Raw genomic sequence first — 21,568 nt, forward strand, 5'->3', positions numbered from 1 at the left:
CACTACTGATTGTCACCATTTGTGTGCACTGTGCCTAGGCAGAGAGCTGCCAATCATTGGTGGAGGTGCAGATTTACAGAGCTCATGAATATGAAGTACTTCATGGCAGCAGGTTTATTAGTCCTGTGGTGATAATCTTTTTCTGATAGAGTGATTTTACCAAAACTAGATCAAGTAAGTGACACATCACTGGGATCAGGATCTCTGTCCCTACATTATGATGCTTTGGGATTAGGTGGCATTAACCTGGTGACAGATTCCATTCAAGAATTGTCACAGGAACACAGTCAACTGGGTAGATATTAGAAATTATTTCTGCAAGCATGCATTACAATTGTCAAATATCTGATGCCTACAGTGTTAAAGGGGCTATCTGGTCTTATGCAATAAGTCTGCAGTCATTCTATCTGACTGCACACTTGTGAATCCTCACATTGCGCACACTGCTCGCTTTGAAGATTCTTTGGTTCTGGGCATGTCACTGCAAGTATGCGATTTGTATACATGTGGTCATGTGCCAATTAGATGTGTACGGCTTCACTTAAAGGGAACCTCTCACCCTCAAAATCGAAGATGAGGTAAGCTCACCATCATCAGGGGCTTATCTACAGCATTCTGTAATGCTGTAGATAAGCCCCCGATGTAACCTGAAAGAGGAGAAAATGAGGTTAGATTATACTCACCCAGGGGTGGTCCCGCTGCGGTCCGGTCAAATGGGTGTATCAGGTCCGCTCCGGTGCCTCCCATCTTCATTCCATGACGTCCTCTTCTGGTCTTCACGCCGTGGCTTCGGCGCAGGCGTACTTTGCCTGCCCTGTTGAGGGCAGAGCAAAGTACTGCAGTGCGCAGGCGCCGGGCCTCTCTGACCTTTCCGGCGCCTGCGCACTGCAGTACTTTGCTCTGCCCTCAACAGGGCAGACAAACTATGCCTGCGCCGGAGCCGCGGCATGAAGGCCAGAAGAGGACGTCATGGAATGAAGATGGGAGGCGCTGTTCCGGACCTGAGACACCCATCGGAGCAGGACCGCCCCTGGCTGAGTATAATCTAACCTCTTTTTCTCCTCTTTCAGGTAACATCGGCAGCTTATCTAAAGCATTACAGAATGCTGTAGATAAGCCCCTGATGACGTTGAGCTTACCTCATCATCGATTTTGGGGGTGACAGGTTCCCTTTAACACGCCACTGCAATGTGAGGGTTCATAGAATCATAGAATGTTAGAGTTGGAATTGACCTCAAAAGCCATCGTGTCCAGGGCCGGCTCCAGGTTTTTGAGGGCCTCGGGCGAAAGAGTCTCAGTGCGCCCCCCTTTAACACATACCACGATTCATGATCGCATATAACACAGCCATGAAGTATATAACACAGCCCACGTAGTATATAACACAGCCACGTAGCATATAACACAGCCACGTAGTATATAGCACTTCCCACGTAGCATATAACAGCCCATATAGTATATAGCACTTCCCACGTAGCATATAACAGCCCATATAGTATATAGCACTTCCCACGTAGCATATAACAGCCCATATAGTATATAGCACAGCCACATTATGTAACACAGCCCGCGCAGTATATAACACAGCCTGCGCAGTATATAACACAGCCGGCGCAGTATATAACAGCCCGCGCAGTATATAACACAGCCCGCGCAGTATATAACACAGCCCGCGCAGTATATAACACAGCCCGCGCAGTATATAACACAGCCCGCGCAGTATATAACACAGCCCGCGCAGTATATAACACAGCCTGCGCAGTATATAACACAGCCCGCGCAGTATATAACACAGCCCGCGCAGTATATAACACAGCCCGCGCAGTATACAGCACAGCCCCGTGACGTAGTATATAACACCGCCCAAGTAGTATATAACACAGCCAGTTATTTAGTATATACAGTAACAGTAGTCGATGACTACAAGTCCCAGCCAGCATCGCTAACATACCATATTGTAGCTGCACACAAGTCCCAGACAGTACTGTCTGTCTTGCAAGTTGCAGAGTCTGAGACCATGATCCACTCCCGCCGCCTGTACAGGTCGTACTCGTACCTTGTCCTCAGGAGTCGGCTCCCAGGTTCAGCAGGCTGCATCCCCCCGCCCCCGCAATGCATTGGGACCGAAAGAAGACTCACTCACTGAAACTCACTGCTTCACGCGGCGCCGCTGCCCCCCGTTGTGGACACAGGGACCGACCGTGCACCGTGACCTGACTGCAGCTGCTGCTCGTGTTCTGCTTGGCCCTGCAGTGCTGCTGGACCTGTCCTGGACGGTCTTCTCTGAGCTCTTGCTTGGATGACGAGCTCTAGAGTAGACACTCTCACTCACCCGACCGGAAGTGACAGGGACAGATGACAGCCGGCCCGGAAGTGACTCTCTTCGTATCCATGGTGACGGGCTGGCGGAGGTGAGTATTGCAGCTGCACAGCGCTGCCCCCAGCGAAACCCTCAGAGAGTGAATGACTGTCACCGTGTATCTAAGAGTCACACACAGCAGGGATGAAGTCCGGCTGCGGGGCCCCAAGACTCTGATCGTGTCCAACCCCCTGCTCAATGCAACGCAGTATTAACTAAACCATCTCAGACAGATGTCTGTCCAACCTCTGTTTGAAGACTTCCATTGACGGAAAACTTTCCACTTTTCGTGGCAACTTGTTCCACTCATTGATCACCTTCACTGTCAAAAAGTTTTCTCTAATATTCATACTGGCTCTGGTTAATTACTGTATTCATAGCCAAGTACTTACATACATGCTGTTTATTAATTTGTTCAAAGATCTTTCCTGGTATAAAAGAAAGTCTCACTGGCCTGTAATTTCCTGGCTCCATCTTCTTTCCTTTTTTTGAAGATAGGGACAACATTTGCCCTTCTCCAATCTTCTGGGATTTCTCCTGTTCTCCAGGATTTTTCAAAGATTTTGGCTAGTGGTTCTGCAATTACCGTATATACTCGAGTATAAGCCGAGATTTTCAGCCCAAATTTTTGGGCTGAAAGTGCCCCTCTCGGCTTATACTCGAGTCAAGGTGGGTGGCAGGGTCGGCGGGTGAGGGGGTGAGGGCGCTGAGGTATACTTACCTGCTTCCAGCGATCCTGGTGCTCCCCCTGCCGTCCCACGGTCTTCTGTGCTGCAGCTCTTCCCCTCTTCAGCGGTCACGTGGGACCGCTCATTAGAGAAATGAATAGGCGGCTCCACCTCCCATAGGGGTGGAGCCGCCTATTCATTTCTCTAATCAGCGGTGCCGGTGACCGCTGATAGAGGAAGAGGCTGCGGCACCGAAGACAGCTGTCCAGGAGAAGGAGCCGAACGCCGGGAGCAGGCAAGTATCGCATATTCACCTTTCCCCGTTCCACATGCCGGGCGCCGCTCCATCTTCCCGGCGTCGCTCCGCTCTGACTGTTCAGGTCAGAGGGCGCGATGACGCATATAGTGTGCGCGGCGCCCTCTGCCTGATCAGTCAGTGCAGAGAGACGCCGGGACTGGACGCTGGGAGCTGCAAGCAAGAGAGGTGAGTATGGCTTTTTTTTTTTTTTATTGCAGCAGCAGCGGCACAGATTTACGTGGAGCATCTATGGGGAAATATGAACGGTGCAGAGCATATAGGGCACAGCTATGGGGCAGTATGAACGGTACAGAGCACTATATGGCACAGCTATGGTGCAGTATGAACGGTGCAGAGCACTATATGGCACAGCTATGGTGCAGTATGAACGGTGCAGAGCACTATATGGCACAGCTATGGTGCAGTATGAACGGTGCAGAGCACTATATGGCACAGCTATGGGGCAGTATGAACGGTGCAGAGCACTATATGGCACAGCTATGGGGCAGTATGAACGGTGCAGAGCACTATATGGCACAGCTATGGGGCAGTATGAACGGTGCAGAGCACTATATGGCACAGCTATGGGGCAGTATGAACGGTACAGAGCACTATATGGCACAGCTATGGGGCAGTATGAACGGTGCAGAGCACTATATGGCACAGCTATGGGGCAGTATGAACGGTGCAGAGCACTATATGGTACAGCTATGGGGCAGTATGAACGGTGCAGAGCACTATATGGTACAGCTATGGGGCAGTATGAACGGTGCAGAGCACTATATGGCACAGCTATGGGCAAATATGAACGGTGCAGAGCACTATATGGCACAGCTATGGGGAAATAATGAACGGTGCAGAGCACTATATAGCACAGCTATGGGGCAATAATGAACGGTGCAGAGCACTATATGGCACAGCTATGGGGAAATAATGAACGGTGCAGAGCACTATATGGCACAGCTATGGGGAAATAATGAACGGTGCAGAGCACTATATGGCACAGCTATGGGGAAATAATGATCTATTTTTATTTTTGAAATTCACCGGTAAATGCTGCATTTCCACCCTAGGCTAATACTCGAGTCAATAAGTTTTCCCAGTTTTTTGTGGCAAAATTAGGGGGGTCGGCTTATACTCGGGTCGGCATATACTCGAGTATATACGGTATCTCTGCTAACTTTTTCAGTACCCTAGGATGTAATTCACCTGGATCAGGAGATTTTAGTTCCCTCACCATCCCACTGTTTATAGATCGTGTGCATTCTTTTATTCCTTCAATGGAACCGTGAAGGTCAGTTGATGTTACAATTGCTTTCTTAGAGAATACAGATGCAAAATAGGAATTTAAAAGTTTGACATTCTCAACATCATCTTTGACCACTTCACCCTTTTCATCCTGTAATAATCCTATGACATCTTTGATTTTTGTTTGCTTTTCACATACCCCAAAATCCTTTTTTATTTCTTTTGGACTATCTTGCAAACCTCACTGTCACAAAGTGACTGTCCAAGAGTGACACGACCCAATGGGTGGTCGGTCAGAAAATGGCGGAACTCACAAGGGAACACCGGGGTCACAATAACAACGGTGGGCCCTGCGATTGGGAAAGGGGAAATGGACACCTCCTGCACTCTCCTAAGGATGTGCCCTACATTTCCTGACATCCCTATTCAGGTTCTTTCAACCTGTCGCCGAGCAGGATACCTTGGCCCTCGCTCGCCAAACCTATCCCTGGGTAGGGAATTGGCTAGTGAGAGCACTGGTCCTACCGCTGCACTAAAGGGAAAAGTTTAGACAAACAAGGTATAAGCAAACAACACTTAACTTTCTCTGCTGCAATGCACTTCAGCAGAAAAACCACTGCACTCAGAAGATTCCTTCCACCTGCTTGGTTGATCTCCTAAAGGACCTGTATAACAAACAGTCAGCTGATGCACCAGGTGACCTTATGAAGGATGGTGGGAGTGGTCACCACCGACATCAGCTAACCCAGCAGCACAACAATGCAATAACACCAGCGGCCACCTGGGGGAAAAACTGCATTAACCCACGATGACCAGAAAGGAAAAAAGGTTTTAATCAGAGGAAAACCAGATCTGTCATGCTGAAGTCTAAGAGCGCCGTTTGTGCTCGAAACGCGTCCAGCGACTACATGGTAGCTTCCATCCAAATGATGTAATTTTTGCCTTGTCAGCAGTTTTCCATATTTTAACCCCTTTCTGACATCTTGACGTACTATCCCTTTCGAGGTGGGGTGGACCCGTATGACCACCGACGGGATAGTACGTCATAGCGATCGGCCGCGCTCACGGGGGGAGCGTGGCCGATCGCGGACGGGTGTCAGCTGACTATTGCAGCTGACATCCGGCACAATGTGCCAGGAGCGGTCACGGACCGGCCCCGGCACATTAACCCCCGGCACACTGCGATCAAACATGATCGCAGTGTTCCGGCGGTATAGGGAAGCATCGCGCAGGGAGGGGGCTCCCTGCGTGCTTCCCTGAGCCCCCTGGGCTGTCTCCACTTCACAGCAGAGGCAGGAGATCAGCTCCATCTTTCTTCAGCCCACAGTGGAGTGTACCTGTGAGCTCCACTGTGATCCTCTGCTGTGTGATACTGTCTGCCGGCCGTGTGTCTAATTCTTTCCTGTGTGATACTGACTGCTGAGCCGTGTATCTAATCCTATCCTGTGTGATACTGTCTGCTGAGCCCTGTATCTAATCCTATCCTGTGGGATACTGACTGCTGAGCTGTGTATCTAATTCTCTACTGTATGATAATGTCTGCTGAGCCATGCATCTAATCCTATCCTGTGTGATACTGACTGCCGCCCTGTGTATCTAATTCTCTCCTGTGGGATACTGACTGCTGAGCTGTGTATCTAATTCTCTCCTGTGTGATACTGACTGCTAAGCCGTGTATCTAATCCTATCCTGTGTGATACTGTCTGCTGAGCTGTGTATCTAATCCTATCCTGTGTGATACTGTCTGCAGAGCCGTGTATCTAATCCTATCCTGTGTGATACTGTCTGCTGAGCTGTGTATCTAAATCTATCCTGTGTGATACTGACTACTGAGCCCTGTATCTAATCCTATCCTGTGTGATACTGTCTGCTGAGCTGTGTATCTAATCCTCTCCTATGCAGTCTTCTCCCCCTTGCATGTCTTTCCCCATTGCACACACAGCTCAGTGCGTGCAATAACAGGAGCAGCTGCGGTCATGCTGTATTATGGCATTATGTGTGATCTATGGCTGTATTATATGTGATCTATATGGCGGTATTATTTTTATCAGTATTGTGGAATCATGTAAAAGCTATACGACGGTATATGAGAACTAGATTGTGGGATTATGTGTGATATGTGGCGGTATTATGTGAAAATTATATGGCGGTATTGTGTGTGTTCTATGTGGCGGTATTATGTGAGACGTATGTGGCGGTATTATCTGAGACGTATGTGGTGGTATTATGTGTGATCTATATGGTGGTATTATGTGGCAGTATTATCTGAGACGTATGTGGTGGTATTATGTGTGATCTATATGGTAGTATTATGTGGCGGTATTATCTGAGACGTACGGTATGTGGTGGTATTATGTGTGATCTATATGGCGGTATTATGTGAGATGTATGAGGCGGCATTATGTGTGATCTATATGGCGGTATTATGTGTGATCTATATGGTGGCACTGTGTGATCTATATGGCGGCATTATGTGTGATCTATATGGTGGCATTATGTGAGAACACTATGGCGGTATTATGTGAGAACACTATGGCAGTATTATCTTCAAAAAGGGGACCCATTCTAGGGTGGTTCTAGCTGAGCACCTGCACACGGGTCTGGGGTAATAGAGGGGGCAGCATGACCTCCAGTTAGGTGCAGTCATGGAAGGGCTGGTGAGGCAGCTGAAGAGAGGGGTCTCATTTTTATCATTATTATATGGCTACATTTTCCCCCAGCGTCACCCCGGACTGCGCCTGTCGCCTCGCTTTCACACATCGCCAGGACAGGATCTGAGGAGGGGAATGGGGTTTGCATGCAATGTCTGGATCAGAACAGGCCATCAATCCGCAGAAATGTTTGCTGGATTTCTGAGGAGAAGGTCCATCCATGTGTAGAAAAGACAGCGCTCTATGTACAATCCCTGGCTGCTCCGCGCACCAAACAGGGGGCCCCCTATAGACCAGCACACTGCGCTCCTGAAATACTCTGCGCTGCTGTCACCCTGCTCCCTCCACCTTATACCTCCCAGAATCCTTGCTGCCTGCCATCCTCGGTGACTGTCTACTTGTCAGTATAACTTTGCAATCACCAACAAAATGGCTGCTCACTGGGTTCCTGAATATCATCCTCTCTTATCCCTTAGCAAACACTGAGAAGGGGAGGAGAGGAGACATCACCCATGTCAGCAGACTCCGCCCATGCAAAACCTTTTCAAATTATTTTTCATATTTTACTAAATTATAAACAAATGATAAATGTTTTTTAAGAAAATGTGAACATTAATTCTTTACATTTTTTCAATTGCTGGAAAAAAATTTTTTGTAGCTGCACACAAGTCCCAGACAGTACTGTCTGTCTTGAAAGTTGCAGAGTCTGAGACCATGATCCACTCCCGCCGCCTGTACAGGTCGTACTCGTACCTTGTCCTCAGGAGTCGGCTCCCAGGTTCAGCAGGCTGCATCCCCCCGCCCCCGCAATGCATTGGGACCGAAAGAAGACTCACTCACTGAAACTCACTGCTTCACGCGGCGCCGCTGCCCCCCGTTGTGGACACAGGAACCGACCGTGCACCGTGACCTGACTGCAGCTGCTGCTCGTGTTCTGCTTGGCGCTGCAGTGCTGCTGGACCTGTCCTGGACGGTCTTCTCTGAGCTCTTGCTTGGATGACGAGCTCTAGAGTAGACACTCTCACTCACCCGACCGGAAGTGACAGGGACAGATGACAGCCGGCCCGGAAGTGACTCCCTTCGTATCCATGGTGACGGGCTGGCGGAGGTGAGTATTGCAGCTGCACAGCGCTGCCCCCAGCGAAACCCTCAGAGAGTGAATGACTGTCACCGTGTATGTAAGAGTCACACACAGCAGGGATGAAGTCCGGCTGCGGGGCCCCAGGACTCGCGCATGTGTGTGTACAAAAGTACTTATACACTACCATAAATGGGCCCCCCCATCTCGCCAGGGCCCCGGCATTTGCCCGGGTGCTGACGCCGGCCCTGATCGTGTCCAACCCCCTGCTCAATGCAACGCAGTATTAACTAAACCATCTCAGACAGATGTCTGTCCAACCTCTGTTTGAAGACTTCCATTGACGGAAAACTCTCCACTTTTCATGGTAACTTGTTCCACTCATTGATCACCTTCACTGTCAAAAAGTTTTCTCTAATATTCATACTGGCTCTGGTTAATTACTGTATTCATATCCAAGTACTTACATACATGCTGTTTATTAATTTGTTCAAAGATCTTTCCTGGTATAAAAGAAAGTCTCACTGGCCTGTAATTTCCTGGCTCCATCTTCTTTCCTTTTTTTGAAGATAGGGACAACATTTGCCCTTCTCCAATCTTCTGGGATTTCTCCTGTTCTCCAGGATTTTTCAAAGATTTTGGCTAGTGGTTCTGCAATTACCGCATATACTCGAGTATAAGCCGAGATTTTCAGCCCAAATTTTTGGGCTGAAAGTGCCCCTCTCGGCTTATACTCGAGTCAAGGTGGGTGGCAGGGTCGGCGGGTGAGGGCGCTGAGGTATACTTACCTGCTTCCAGCAATCCTGGCGCTCCCCCTGCCGTCCCACGGTCTTCTGTGCTGCAGCTCTTCCCCTCTTCAGCGGTCACGTGGGACCGCTCATTAGAGAAATGAATAGGCGGCTCCACCTCCCATAGGGGTGGAGCCGCCTATTCATTTCTCTAATCAGCGGTGCCGGTGACCGCTGATAGAGGAAGAGGCTGCGGCACCGAAGACAGCTGTCCAGGAGAAGGAGCCGAACTCCGGGAGCAGGTAAGTATCGCATATTCACCTATCCCCGTTCCACATGCCGGGCGCCGCTCCATCTTCCCGGCGTCGCTCCGCTCTGACTGTTCAGGTCAGAGGGCGCGATGACGCATATAGTGTGCGCGGCGCCCTCTGCCTGATCAGTCAGTGCAGAGAGACGCCGGGACTGGACGCTGGGAGCTGCAAGCAAGAGAGGTGAGTATGGCTTTTTTTTTTTTATTGCAGCAGCAGCGGCACAGATTTACGTGGAGCATCTATGGGGAAATATGAACGGTGCAGAGCATATAGGGCACAGCTATGGGGCAGTATGAACGGTACAGAGCACTATATGGCACAGCTATGGTGCAGTATGAACGGTGCAGAGCACTATATGGTACAACTATGGGGCAGTATGAATGGTGCAGAGCACTATATGGCACAGCTATGGGGCAGTATGAACGGTGCAGAGCACTATATGGCACAGCTATGGGGCAGTATGAACAGTGCAGAGCACTATATGACACAGCTATGGGGCAGTATGAACGGTGCAGAGCACTATATGGCACAGCTATGGGGGAGTATGAACGGTGCAGAGCACTATATGGCACAGCTATGGGGCAGTATGAACGGTGCAGAGCACTGTATGGCACAGCTATGGGGCAGTATGAACGGTGCAGAGCACTATATGGCACAGCTATGGGGCAGTATGAACGGTACAGAGCACTATATGGCACAGCTATGGGGCAGTATGAACGGTGCAGAGCACTATATGGCACAGCTATGGGGCAGTATGAACGGTGCAGAGCACTATATGGTACAGCTATGGGGCAGTATGAACGGTGCAGAGCACTATATGGTACAGCTATGGGGCAGTATGAACGGTGCAGAGCACTATATGGCACAGCTATGGGCAAATATGAACGGTGCAGAGCACTATATGGCACAGCTATGGGGAAATAATGAACGGTGCAGAGCACTATATAGCACAGCTATGGGGCAATAATGAACGGTGCAGAGCACTATATGGCACAGCTATGGGGAAATAATGAACGGTGCAGAGCACTATATGGCACAGCTATGGGGAAATAATGAACGGTGCAGAGCACTATATGGCACAGCTATGGGGAAATAATGATCTATTTTTATTTTTGAAATTCACTGGTAAATGCTGCATTTCCACCCTAGGCTTATACTCAAGTCAATAAGTATTCCCAGTTTTTTGTGGCAAAATTAGGGGGGTCGGCTTATACTCGAGTATATACGGTATCTCTGCTAACTTTTTCAGTACCCTAGGATGTAAGTCACCTGGATCAGGAGATTTTAGTTCCCTCACCATCCCACTGTTTATAGATCGTGTGCATTCTTTTATTCCTTCAATGGAACCGTGAAGGTCAGTTGATGTTACAATTGCTTTCTTAGAGAATACAGATGCAAAATAGGAATTTAAAAGTTTGACATTCTCAACATCATCTTTGACCACTTCACCCTTTTCATCCTGTAATAATCCTATGACATCTTTGATTTTTGTTTGCTTTTCACATACCCCCAATATCCTTTTTTATTTCTTTTGGACTATCTTGCAAACCTCACTGTCACAAAGTGACTGTCCAAGAGTGACACGACCCAATGGGTGGTCGGTCAGAAAATGGCGGAACTCACAAGGGAACACCGGGGTCACAATAACAACGGTGGGCCCTGCGATTGGGAAAGGGGAAATGGACACCTCCTGCACTCTCCTAAGGATGTGCCCTACATTTCCTGACATCCCTATTCAGGTTCTTTCAACCTGTCGCCGAGCAGGATACCTTGGCCCTCGCTCGCCAAACCTATCCCTGGGTAGGGAATTGGCTAGTGAGAGCACTGGTCCTACCGCTGCACTAAAGGGAAAAGTTTAGACAAACAAGGTATAAGCAAACAACACTTAACTTTCTCTGCTGCAATGCACTTCAGCAGAAAAACCACTGCACTCAGAAGACTCCTTCCACCTGCTTGGTTGATCTCCTAAAGGACCTCCTGTATAACAAACAGTCAGCTGATGCACCAGGTGACCTTATGAAGGATGGTGGGAGTGGTCACCACCGACATCAGCTGACCCAGCAGCACAACAATGCAATAACACCAGCGGCCACCTGGGGGAAAAACTGCATTAACCCACGATGACCAGAAAGGAAAAAAGGTTTTAATCAGAGGAAAACCAGATCTGTCATGCTGAAGTCTAAGAGCGCCGTTTGTGCTCGAAACGCGTCCAGCGACTACATGGTAGCTTCCATCCAAATGATGTAATTTTTGCCTTGTCAGCAGTTTTCCATATTTTAACCCCTTTCTGACATCTTGACGTACTATCCCTTTCGAGGTGGGGTGGGCCCGTATGACCACCGACGGGATAGTACGTCATAGCGATCGGCCGCGCTCACGGGGGGAGCGTGGCCGATCGCGGACGGGTGTCAGCTGACTATCGCAGCTGACATCCGGCACAATGTGCCAGGAGCGGTCACGGACCGCCCCCGGCACATTAACCCCCGGCACACTGCGATCAAACATGAGCCCCCTCCCTGCGCGCTTCCCTGAGCCCCACTTCACAGCAGAGGCAGGAGATCAGCTCCATCTTTCTTCAGCCCACAGTGGAGTGTACCTGTGAGCTCCACTGTGACTGAGAGCTGTGCTGTTGGAGGGGCAGCTCCATCTGTCTCCCCTTCACACTGTCAGCGGCCGTTCCCTGTCCTCTTCTCTGCTGCCTGCAATCTTTAGGCCATGTTCACACAGTGCGTTTTTTACCGCGGAACCGCGGCGGTTTTGCCGCTGCGGTTCCGCAGCTGTTTTCCATGCAGGGTACAGTACACTGTACCCTATGGAAAACAGGACACACTGTGCACATGGTCCGGAAATTGTTAAAAAAAAGACGCGCTGAATAGCTCCCGGAAAAAAGAAGGAGCATGTCAATTCTTTTTCCGGAGCCGCAGCGGTTCTGCACCCATAGACCTCCATTGTGAGGTCCAAACCGCAGTAAAACCCGCAGATCAAAAATATATCTGCGGGTTTTACTGCGATTTGATGTGCAGAACCGCTGCAGCAGGAAGTGCGGGGAGCGGGCGGAAGTGCGTGGGCGGAGTGTGGCTGCCCCCCCCGTGCTCCGATCCCGCCCCCCCGTGCTCCGATGCCCCCCCCCAGTGCTCCGATGCCCCCCCCAGTGCTCCGATGCCCCCCCCCGTGCCCTAATCTCCCCCCCTTATACTCACCCGGCGTCCCGGTGTCCGTCCGGCCGTCTTCTCCCTGGGCGCCGCCATCTTGCAAAATGGCGGGCGCATGCGCAGTGCGCCCGCCGAATCTGCCGGCCGGCAGATTCGTTCCAAAGTGCATTTTGATCACTGAGATATAACCTATCTCAGTGATCAAAATAAAAAAATAGTAAATGACACCCCCCCCCCTTTGTCACCCCCATAGGTAGGGACAATAAAAAAAATAAAGAATTTTTTTTTTTTTTTTTTCACTAAGGTTAGAATAGGGGTAGGGGTAGGGTTAGGGGTAGGGTTAGGGGTAGGGTTAGGGTTAGGGGTAGGGTTAGGGGTAGGGTTAGGGTTAGGGGTAGGGTTAGGGGTAGGGTTAGGGTTAGGGTATTTTCAGCCATTTTAACCCTAAAAAAATTCCTAGAAAACACACAGACTCTGGCTAGAAAACTGCATCAAAAAAACGCATCAAAAAACGCATCAAAAAACGCATCAAAAACGGACCAAAAAAGGACCAAAAAAAGGACCTGCGTTTTCTGCCAAGAGCTGCAGTTTTTTAAAAAACAGTCAGGAAAAAAAAAGGATGGAAATCCTGAACGTGTGAACATACCCTTAGAAACCTTAGAGAGGCAGAAGTGCTGCGGTCTGATGTCCTCTTATCAGGAGCTGCAGAGGTAACACGGGGGAGGGGGAGAGTCTCTCTCTGCTGCCCCGCCTCTTCCTCTCACTGCAGCCACTGATCAAGGACAACAGACCGTGGTGTATCTATTACTATACTGTGTGATACTGACTGCTGAACCATGTATGTAATCCTCTGCTGTGTGATACTGTCTGCCGGCCGTGTGTCTAATTCTTTCCTGTGTGATACTGACTGCTGAGCCGTGTATCTAATCCTATCCTGTGTGATACTGTCTGCTGAGCCCTGTATCTAATCCTATCCTGTGGGATACTGACTGCTGAGCTGTGTATCTAATTCTCTGCTGTATGATACTGTCTGCTGAACCATGCATCTAATCCTATCCTGTGTGATACTGACTGCCGCCCTGTGTATCTAATTCTCTCCTGTGGGATACTGACTGCTGAGCTGTGCATCTAATTCTCTCCTGTGTGATACTGACTGCTAAGCCGTGTATCTAATCCTATCCTGTGTGATACTGTCTGCTGAGCTGTGTATCTAATCCTATCCTGTGTGATACTGTCTGCAGAGCCGTGTATCTAATCCTATCCTGTGTGATACTGTCTGCTGAGCTGTGTATCTAAATCTATCCTGTGTGATACTGACTACTGAGCCCTGTATCTAATCCTATCCTGTGTGATACTGTCTGCTGAGCTGTGTATCTAATCCTCTCCTATGCAGTCTTCTCCCCCTTGCATGTCTTTCCCCATTGCACACACAGCTCAGTGCGTGCAATAACAGGAGCAGCTGCGGTCATGCTGTATTATGGCATTATGTGTGATCTATGGCTGTATTATATGTGATCTATATGGCGGTATTATTTTTATCAGTATTGTGGAATCATGTAAAAGCTATACGACGGTATATGAGAACTAGATTGTGGGATTATGTGTGATATGTGGCGGTATTATGTGAAAATTATATGGCGGTATTGTGTGTGTTCTATGTGGCGGTATTATGTGAGACGTATGTGGCGGTATTATCTGAGACGTATGTGGTGGTATTATGTGTGATCTATATGGTGGTATTATGTGGCAGTATTATCTGAGACGTATGTGGTGGTATTATGTGTGATCTATATGGTAGTATTATGTGGCGGTATTATCTGAGACGTATGTGGTGGTATTATGTGTGATCTATATGGCGGTATTATGTGAGATGTATGAGGCGGCATTATGTGTGATCTATATGGCGGTATTATGTGTGATCTATATGGTGGCACTGTGTGATCTATATGGCGGCATTATGTGTGATCTATATGGTGGCATTATGTGAGAACACTATGGCGGTATTATGTGAGAACACTATGGCAGTATTATCTTCAAAAAGGGGACCCATTCTAGGGTGGTTCTAGCTGAGCACCTGCACACGGGTCTGGGGTAATAGAGGGGGCAGCATGACCTCCAGTTAGGTGCAGTCATGGAAGGGCTGGTGAGGCAGCTGAAGAGAGGGGTCTCATTTTTATCATTACTATATGGCTACATTTTCCCCCAGTGTCACCCCGGACTGCGCCTGTCGCCTCGCTTTCACACATCGCCAGGACAGGATCTGAGGAGGGGAATGGGGTTTGCATGTAATGTCTGGATCAGAACAGGCCATCAATCCGCAGAAATGTTTGCTGGATTTCTGAGGAGAAGGTCCATCCATGTGTAGAAAAGACAGCGCTCTATGTACAATCCCTGGCTGCTCCGCGCACCAAACAGGGGGCCCCCTATAGACCAGCACACTGCGCTCCTGAAATACTCTGCGCTGCTGTCACCCTGCTCCCTCCACCTTATACCTCCCAGAATCTTTGCTGCCTGCCATCCTCGGTGACTGTCTACTTGTCAGTATAACTTTGCAATCACCAACAAAATGGCTGCTCACTGGGTTCCTGAATATCATCCTCTCTTATCACTTAGCAAACACTGAGAAGGGGAGGAGAGGAGACATCACCCATGTCAGCAGACTCCGCCCATGCAAAACCTTTTCAAATTATTTTTCATATTTTACTAAATTATAAACAAATGATAAATGTTTTTTAAGAAAATGTGAACATTAATTCTTTACATTTTTTCAATTGCTGGAAAAAAATTTTTTTTAATGGCACCTTCCCTTTAAGTGTTTTGTGTGATATATCTCTGTGATTTAATTGCATAAAAATAAGTTGGAAAATTGCGAAATTTTCAAAATTTTCGCCAAATTTCCATTTTTTTTCCACAAATAAACGCAGGTAATATCAAAGAAATTTTACCACTATCATGAAGTACAATATGTCACAACAAAACAGTGTCAGAATCACCGGGATCCGTTGAAGCGTTCCAGAGTTATAATCTCATAAAGGGACAGTGGTCAGAATTGTAAAAATTGGCCTGGTCATTAACCCCTTCATGATCCAGCCTATTTTGACCTTAATGACCTGGCCGTTTTTTGCAATTCTGACCAGTGTCCTCGGGAACACTTCAACGGATCCTACCGGTTCTGAGATTGTTTTTTCATGACATATTGGGCTTCATGTTAGTGGTAAATTTAGGTCAATAATTTTTGCGTTTATTTGTGAAAAAAATGGAAATTTGGCTAAAATTTTTAAAATTTCGCAATTTTCAAATTTTGAATTTTTATTCTGTTAAACCAGAGAGTTATGTGACACAAAGTAGTTTATAAATAACATTTCCCACATGTCTACTTTACATCAGCACAATTTTGGAAACAATTTTTTTTTTTGCTAGGAAGTTATGAGGGTTAAAATTTGACCAGCGATTTCTCATTTTTACAACGAAATTTACAAAACCATTTTTTTTAGGGACCACCTCACATTTGAAGTCAGTTTGAGGGGTCTGTATGGCTGAAAATACCCAAAAGTGACACCATTCTAAAAACTGCACCCCTCAAGGTACTCAAAACCACATTCAACAAGTTTATTAACCCTTCAGGTACTTCACAGCAGCAGAAACATCATGGAAGGAAAAAATGAACATTTAACTTTTTAGTCACAAAAATGATGTTTTAGCAACAATTTTTTTATTTTCCCAAGAGTAAAAAGAGAAACTGGACCCCAAACGTTATTGTACAATGTGTCTTGATACCTCATATGTGGGGGGGAACCACTGTCTGGGCGCACGACAGGGCTCTGAAGGGAAGGAGCGCCATTTGACTTTTTCAATGAAAAATTGGCTCCAATCTTTAGCGGACACCATGTCGCGTTTGGAGAGCCGCCGTGTGCCTAAACATTGGAGCTTCCCCACAAGTGACCCCATTTTGGAAACTAGACCCCCAAGGAGCTTATCTAGATGCATAGTGAGCACTTTGAACCCCCAGGTGCTTCACAAATTGATCCGTAAAAATGAAAAAGTCCTTTTTTTCACAATAAATTTATTTTAGCCTCAATTTTTTTATTTTTACATGGGCAACAGGATAAAATGGATCCTAAAATGTGTTGGACAATTCCTCCTGAGTACACCGATACCTCATATGTGGTCACAAACCACTGTTTGTGCACACGGCAAGGCTCGGAAGGGAAGGAGCGCCATTTGACTTTTGAATGAAAAATTAGCTCCAATCGTTAGCGGACACCATGTCGTGTTTGGAGAGCCCCTGTGTGCCTAAACATTGGAGCTCCCCCACATGTGACCCCATTTTCGAAACTAGACCCCCCAAGGAACTTATCTAGATGCATGAGTGAACACTTTGAACCCCCAGGTGCTTCACAAATTGATCAGTAAAAATGAAAAAGTACTTTTTTTTTTTTTTACTAAAAATTTCATTTAGCCTCAATTTGTTCATTTCCACATGGGCAACAGGATAAAATGGATCTTAAAATTTATTGGGCAATTTCTCCTGGGTACACTGATACCTCACATGTGGGGGTAAACCACTGTTTGGGCACACGGCAGGGCTCGGAAGGGAAGGAGTGCCATTTGACTTTTTGAATGAAAAATTAGCTCCAAACGTTAGCGGACACCATGTCGCGTTTGGAAAGGCCCTGTGTGCCTAAACATTGGAGCTCCCACGTGTGACCCCATTTTGGAAACTAGACCTCTCAAGGAACTTATCTAGATATGTGGTGAGCACTTTGAACCCCCAAGTGCTTCACAGACGCTTACAACGCAGAGCCGTGAAAATAAAAAATCATTTTTCTTTCCTCAAAAAAGATTTTTTAGCCTGCAATTTTTTATTTTCACAAGGGTAACAGGAGAAATTGGACCCCAATATTTGTTGCCCAGTTTGTCGTGAGTACGCTGATACTCCATACAGTTAGGTCCATATATATTTGGACAGAGACAATATTTTTCTAATTTTGGTTATAGACATTACCACAATGAATTTTAAACAAAACAATTCAGATGCAGTTGAAGTTCAGACTTTCAGCTTTCATTTGAGGGTATCCACATTAAAACTGGATGAAGGGTTTAGGAGTTTCAGCTCCTTAATATGTGCCACCCTGTTTTTAAAGGGGCCAAAAGTAATTGGACAGATTCAATAATTTTAAATAAAATGTTAATTTTTAGTACTTGGTTGAAAACCCTTTGTTGGCAATGACTGCCTGAAGTCTTGAACTCATGGACATCACCAGACGCTGTGTTTCCTCCTTTTTGATGCTCTGCCAGGCCTACACTGCTGTAGTTTTCAGTTGTTGTTTGTTTGTGGGCCTTTCTGTCTGATGTTTAGTCTTTAACAAGTGAAATGCATGCTCAATTGGGTTGAGATCAGGTGACTGACTAGGCCATTCAAGAATATTCCACTTCTTTGCTTTAATAAACTCCTGGGTTGCTTTGGCTTTATGTTTTGGGTCATTGTCCATCTGTAGTATGAAACGACGACCAATCAGTTTTGCTGCATTTGGCTGGATCTGAGCACACAGTATGTTTCTGAATACCTCAGAATTCATTCGGCTGCTTCTGTCCTGTGTCACATCATCAATAAACACTAGTGACCCAGTGCCACTGGAAGCCATGCATGCCCAAGCGATCACACTGCCTCCGCCGTGTTTTACAGATGATGTGGTATGCTTTGGATCATGAGCTGCACCACGCCTTCGCCATACTTTTCTCTTTCCATCATTCTGGTAGAGGTTGATCTTGGTTTCATCTGTCCAAAGAATGTTATTCCAGAACTGTGCTGGCTTGTTTAGATTTTTTTTTAGCAAAGTCCAGTCTAGCCTTTTTATTCTTGATGCTTATGAGTGGCTTGCACCGTGCAGTGAACCCTCTGTATTTACTTTCATGCAGTCTTCTCTTTATGGTAGATTTGGATATTGATACGCCTACCTCCTGGAGAGTGTTGTTCACTTGGTTGGCTGTTGTGAAAGGGTTTCTCTTCACCATGGAGATTATTCTGCGATCATCCACCACTGTTGTCTTCCGTGGGCACCCAAGTCTTTTTGCATTGATGAGTTCACCAGTGCTTTCTTTCTTTCTCAGAATGTACCAAATTGTAGATTTTGCCACTCCTAACATTGTCGAAATTTCTCGGATGGGTTTTTTCTGTTTTCGCAGCTTAAGGATGGCTTGTTTCACCTACATGGAGAGCTCCTTTGACCGCATGTTTACTTCACAGCAAAACCTTCCAAATGCAAGCACCACACCTCAAATCAACTCCAGGCCTTTTATCTGCTTAATTGAGAATGGCATAACAAAGGGATTCCCCACACCTGTCCATGAAATAGCCTTGGAGTCAATTGTCCAATTAATTTTGGTCCCTTTAAAAACAGGGTTGCACATGTTAAGGAGCTGAAACTCCTAAACCCTTCATCCAATTTTAATGTGCATACCCTCAAATGAAAGCTGAAAGTCTGAACTTCAACTGCATCTGAATTGTTTTGTTTAAAATTCATTGTGGTAATGTCTATAACCAAAATTAGAAAAATATTGTCTCTGTCCAAATATATATGGACCTAACTGTATGTGGGGGTAAACCACTGTTTGGGCACACGTCGGGGCTCGGAAGGGAAGTAGTGACGTTTTGAAATGCAGACTTTGATGGAATGGTTTGCGGGCGTCACGTTGCATTTGCATAGCCCCTGATGTGCCTAAACAGTAGACACCCCCCACAAGTGACCCCATATTGGAAACTAGACCCCTCAAGGAACTTATCTAGATATGTGGTGAGCACTTTCAACCCCCAAGTGCTTCACAGAAGTTTATAACGCAGAGCCGTGAAAATAAAAAATTATTTTTCTTTCCTCAAAAATTATGATTTAGCAAGCAATTTTTTATTTTTGTAAGGGTAACAGGAGAAATTGGACCCCAATAGTTGTTGCCCAGTTTGTCCTGAGTACGCTGGTACCCCAAATGTGGGGGTAAACCACTGTTTGGGCGCACGTCGGGGCTCGGAAGGGAGGGAGCACCATTTGACTTTTTGAACGCAAGATTGGCTGGAATCAATGGTGGCGCCATGTTGCGTTTGGAGACCCCTGATGTGCCTAAACAGTGGAAACCCCTCAATTCTAACTTCAACACTAACCCCAACACACCCCTAACCCTTATCCCAACTGTAGCCATAACCCTAATCACAACCCTAACCCCAACACACCCCTAACCACAATCCTAACCCCAACACATTCGTAACCCTAATCCCAACCCTAATCCCAACCCTAACCACAACTTTAACCCCAACACACCCCTAACCCTATCCATAACCCTAACCACAAGCCTAATCTTAACCCTATTTCCAACCCTAGCCCTAATTCCAACCCTAACCCTAAGGATATGTGCCCACGTTGCGGATTCGTGTGAGATTTTTCCGCACAATTTTTGAAAAATCCGCAGGTAAAAGGTACTGCGTTTTACCTGCGGATTTACAGCGGATTTCCAGTGTTTTTTGTGCGGATTTCACCTGCGGATTCGTTTTGAGGAACTGGTGTAAAACGCTGTGGAATCCGCACAAAATTGACATGCTGCGGAAAATACAACGCAGCGTTTCCGCACGGTATTTTCCACACCATGGGCACAGCGGATTTGGTTTTCCATAGGTTTACATGGTACTGTAAACCTGATGGAAAACTGCTACGAATTCGCAGCGGCGAATCCGCTGCGGATCCGCGGCCAATCCGCTGTGGATCCGCAGCCAAATCCGCACCGTGTGCAAATACCCTAACCCTAGCCCTAACTCTAACCCTAGCCCTAACCCTAGTTCTAACCCTAACCCTAGTGGAAAAAGAAAAAATATATATTTTCTTAATTTTATTATTGGCCCTACCTATGGGGGTGATAAAGGGGGGGGGGTCATTTACTATTTTTTTTTATTTTGATCACAGTGATCAAAATATACCTGGAACGAATCTGCCGGCCGGCAGATTCGGCGGGCGCACTGTGGATGCGCCCGCCTTTTTGGAAGATGGCGGCGCCCAGGGAGAAGACGGACGGACGGACATCGGGAGGCTCGGTAAGTATAAGGGGGGGGGGAGAGATCTGAGCATGGGGGGTGGATTGGAGGACTGGGGGGTTGGCATCGGAGCACGGGGGGAGCGGTCAGGAGGACGGGGGAGCGGACTGGACGGCGGAGGGGAGCGGAACATAAATTGGAGGGCTGGGGAGGCGATCGGTGGTGTTTCCAGCCATGGCCGATGATATTGCAGCATCGGCCATGGCTGGATTGTAATATTTCACCAGTTTTTTAGGTGAAATATTACAAATCGCTCTGATTGGCAGTTTCACTTTCAACAGACAATCAGAGCGATCGTACTACTCCCCCTGTCCCTGCAGATAGAGTGTAATTGGAGTTAACCCTTTCACCTGATCTGCAGGGACGCGATCTTTCCATGACGCCACATAGGCGTCATAGGTCGGATTGTTCCCCACTCCCTGTTGAGCGAGGGCGGAGCCTGAAGTATAACTTGCAGGCTTCCTTAAAAACGAAAAATGTATCTCTCCCTCCAGAGAACGTGTCTGGGAGAGATATCTTGGGTTCTGGTTGAGCCTGTACCTGAGCCGAGGCCCATAACCCCAACAATTGCTGCAGCACCACCTCACCACGCAGCACCTTACACTCCTCGGTGAGGGTCTGTAGCAATTGGGCAAAGGCCTGCATTTGAGCCATGGCTCGCTAGAAAAAAATGGGACATTTGGTTATGCCACGAAGTGACTGTCCAAGCGTGACACGACCCAACGGGTGGTCGGTCACAAAACGGCGGAACTCACAAGGGAACACCGGGGACACAATAACAATGGTGGGCCCTGAGATAGGGAACGGGGAAATGGACAACTCCTGCACTCTCCTGAGGGTGTGCCCTAAACTTCCTGACGTCCCTATACAGGTTCTTTCAACCTGTCGCCAAGCAGGATACCTTAGCCCTCGCTCGCCCTGCACCTATCCCTGGGTAGGGAATTGGCTAGTGAGAGCACTGGTCCCACCGCTGCACTAATAGAACACAAAGGGAAAGTTTA

At 47.4% G+C, this 21,568-nt stretch overlaps 1 protein-coding gene across 1 annotated transcript in view; it reads left to right on the forward strand.

Annotated features, from left to right (window-relative positions):
• The window catches only part of MYO5C (myosin VC), a 337,314-nt gene that overhangs the window by 91,736 nt on the left and 224,010 nt on the right, over nt 1–21,568 (forward strand). The window lies entirely within an intron of this gene.

Source organism: Ranitomeya imitator, chromosome 4, assembly GCF_032444005.1.
Source record: "Ranitomeya imitator isolate aRanImi1 chromosome 4, aRanImi1.pri, whole genome shotgun sequence".
Classification (NCBI taxonomy): domain Eukaryota; kingdom Metazoa; phylum Chordata; class Amphibia; order Anura; family Dendrobatidae; genus Ranitomeya; species Ranitomeya imitator.